Below are 4220 nucleotides of genomic sequence, written 5' to 3' on the forward strand. Positions count from 1 at the left end.
TGAGATCTATAGCTCCAGATATGACCCAATTATCGAACAGTGTTCCGGTTTGGATTGCACCGACATCTCTTTTCTAAGTTTGGCCATCTCTTTATCCTTGCAATTTAAGTTCTTAAAGTCATCAATCAATCCTTTCATTTATGTGATAGGCCTGCATTTAAAATAAACATTTACCACAAATTAAAGGTATCTTATATTATTAGATATATTATTATAAAACATACTTTAGTTAAGGAATTATTGATACTTCAAGTGCAAAATGATGATATAAACCCTTGATAAAAATATATTTTTAAGTATCAATCAGTGCCCTTCTTAAATATTAGACCCAAGGGTATTGGATATGGCTACAATGCTGGACCCATTAGACTTACATTAGGATGTCAGACCCATTAACCTTAGGCCCTAACTCTGGATCCAAGTGTCTTAGGTCAGGTGGGGCTGCAAGATCCAATGGACTTAGGCTTACACCCCTGCCACTCCCAAGCAACTTAGGTCAGACTGTCATTTCCAGCCCTAAATTTATTGGGTATGAAAAGGGATTTCAGACCGAAATTACTAATTATTATTATTATTATTATTATTATTATTATCACAATAACAACAACAGTAACAATAACAATAACAATACTAATAATAATAATAATAATTGATTTTATCCTTCAAATTAAATTTATATTTTTTCAATAGTAATAATTTTTTTTCAAATTTAAAAATATTAATGAATTTAATAATATTTATAATATTTTTTTATTTCATAATAATTTATTTAATAAAATTTATTCTAAATTTAATAATAATATTAAACTTGTTTGGCCCAAGTTTTTATAATTTTTAATCCCTTCATATAATATTTTTTGTTTTTCTTCGATAATAATAATATATTTTTTAAAATTTATTGATGATGATGATGATAATGATGATTTTTAATTTTACCCTTTAAATCAAATATATGGTTGTTTTTTAATATTAATAATAGTTTTTTTCAAATTTACTAATTATTATATTAATAATATTAATTATAATAAAAATAATAATATTTATAATACAAATAATATTATTTTAATATTAATAATAATATTATTAAACTTACCTGACCTAAGTTGAAGTGAGTATGGCTGCAACATCAGATCTATTAGCCTTGGGTCTGGCTATAACGTTAAACACATTAGCCTTGAATACGGATGCAAGACCTATTAGCCTTAAACCTGGACTCATGACCCAACTATCTTAAACTAGGCCGGACTGTAAGACCCAAAGGACTTGGATCTATGCCTCTACTACTCCCAAGCAACTTAGGTTAGACTCCCATTTTTAGTTCCAAGTTTTTTGGGTCTAGAAAGGAATGCTAGACTCAAGTTAATAATAACAATAATTGATTTTACCTTTCAAATAAAATTTATGTTTTTTTTTATAGTAATAAAATTTACTTCAAATTTAATAATATTAATGAATTTAATAATATTTATAATAATATTAAATTTTTTTAACCTAAGTTTAAGTTTTTATAGTTTTTAATCCCTTCATATAAGAGTTATTGTTTTTCTTTGGTAGTAATATTTTTTTTTCAAATTTAATAATAATAATAATAATTTTTAATTTTACTCTTCAAATCAAATCTACGGTTATTTTTTAATATTAATGATATTTTTTTTCCAAATTTATTAATTATTATATTAATAGTGTTAATTATAATACAAATAATAATATTATTATTTTTTTTTTTTGGTAAGTTGACGTATATATAAAAGGAAAGCGATACAAAGATTATAAGGGGCATACCCCAGATTTACAATGAGAACAGAAACGTAAAACAATAGATGGCTACATGCTAGCCACCGAACTGAAAACTCAAGACCTAACTTGATTCGTTAGGGAAACCAATACAACCAGCTAAATATCAAATGAAGAATCTATGTTATTAACCCTCCAGGCTCGTTGGATTCTTTTATTTTCATCTGTTGGTAGAACGTTCCTCATCAAATCAAGCTTATCACGGATGATACATTCAATTTGATGAAAGACCAAATTCTGAGTTCTAGATATTCCAGCAAAGGTCCTTGCATTCCTTTCTTGCCAGATATGATACACTGTAGCTGCAAAACTGAGTTTACGAGAAAAATTGACAAAACTTTTGCCATGCCAAGTGACAGTGGCCCATCGAATCCATTCATCCCATCCTTTTGTCATTCTTGGAATGTTGCATCTGTCACAAACATCCCACCAGATCGCTTTAGTATAGGAGCATTCAAAGAACAAGTGGTTGTGATCTTCGTAGTTGCGGAGACAGAGTGAGCATCTATTGGGACCATGTATACCAAATCGATGAAGTCTATCTTGAGTTGTGAGTTTCTGTTGGACAGCCACCCATAGAAGAAACGAATGTCTTGGAACAGCATTCTTGAACCACACAATGTCATGCCATTCGACCATCGTATGATGAAATCTTAGTTGTTCCCAAGCTATTTTGATCGAGAATCTGTGATTTGGTGAATCCAGCCAAACAATCTCATCATTTTGCCCTATCATAGGATTAGAATTGGAAGGAATAGCTTCTACAATGGGGTGCCATCCAATAGCGTGAGTGGTAGGAATTTTCCATTCTGAGTTATGAATCAGCATATTCACCTTCGCGTTCTTTTCCATACCTGAATCATAGATGAATCTGTCGCCGTAAGAATCTGCGAGCGGGCTGTGAGGATGCCAATTGTCAAACCATAGAGAAGTTGTCCTGCCATCCCCTATGATGTACTTCATCTTCGGCCATGCTAAGGATCTGAGCTTTAGAATCTTTCTCCATGCCCAAGAGCAATTCTGTGGCGTCTTGATTGTCCAGAAATTCCTACCTCGCAACAGATTACATTTGATCCAAGTAGACCAGATTGAGCCATCTGAGTCATTGCACAGGTTCCAAATGTGTTTCAACAAAGCAATCTTGTTCCATTCTGTTATCCTCTTTATTCCTAGCCCCCCCTCCTTTTTTGGAAGACATACCTGATCCCAAGCCACTTTAGCCCCAGTAGTTCTCATATCTGAACCTGACCAAAGAAAGGATCTCATAATTTGCTCCACACTTTTTATGACTTGCCCAGGTAATAGGAAGAGAGATGCCCACTAGACCTGGATGGAAAATAAAACTGAATTTATGCCCAAATAATAATATTATTAAACTTGTCTAACCCAAGTTTTTATAGTTTTTAATCTCTTCAAATAAAATTTATGGTTTTTCTTTAATAGGAATAATATTCTTTTTCTTCAAATTTATTAATGATAAAATAACAATAAGAATAATAATTGATATTATTATTATTATTATTCAATTTTTTTCAAATTTGTTATTCTTCTTCACGGGGGTTTGTAGATCCAGGCACGTGATTCTGTAACACTTGGGCATTTGCAAACCCCAAGCTCGGGTCAACAGACCTAGGCAGACCTAAGCACGCTACTTTAGAATCAACGTGTGTGCACGGGTTTGCCCCTAGTGCCTAGGGCATGACAACCGCAGCGCTAGGTGTTTGGTAGTCAAGTCATCCCTCAACAAAATTTGAACTGATCATTTTGTCCCCAACCATTCTTTTAAAGCTAATGCAACTGTATTATTTGATAATTTTACTCATATTTACCTAGCATTTTGCTTATATTTTATACATAAAATGTCTTGATATTCTTTGTTTTATGTTTTGAAGACACTTTTGGATCAAAGATTGAAAAAGAAGTAAATTGGAGATAATTGACATATTTGACCTCTAGTTGATGTTTTATGCAAAGTTTAAACTTTAGAGGTTGAAAGGAAGTGATTCTAGTGACATTGGAAAGCTAACATTTATACTTTTCTATAGATATGGAAAGAAAAATAAAAATGTCAGCCTTCAAAGTCAAATCTCACATTCTACTAGTGCTGACCTTAGACCATTCCTATAATAACCCGGCTTTTCAAGCCCCAAAACAACATAATTTTTTTTTTCTTTGACACACATCGTGTTGGTAAATTGTGAACCTATTTTCCTCACATCATCAAAATGTAATCCATACATCAACAACATTCAACATTTCATTAAAAAGGGAAATTTACATAAACACATAATATTATGTTTGCATGCTTAAAAGTTCATATTATAATATACATCCATAGACATGAGTTTGCATTCCTATCCTACTACTAGTCACCAAGAATTTAAACAAAAGAGTTCAATAAAAGTTATACGTTTAATACAGTGATC

The sequence above is a fragment of the Populus euphratica genome, unplaced genomic scaffold, assembly GCF_000495115.2.
Source record: "Populus euphratica unplaced genomic scaffold, PopEup_1.0 scaffold3312.1, whole genome shotgun sequence".
In the NCBI taxonomy this organism is placed as follows: domain Eukaryota; kingdom Viridiplantae; phylum Streptophyta; class Magnoliopsida; order Malpighiales; family Salicaceae; genus Populus; species Populus euphratica.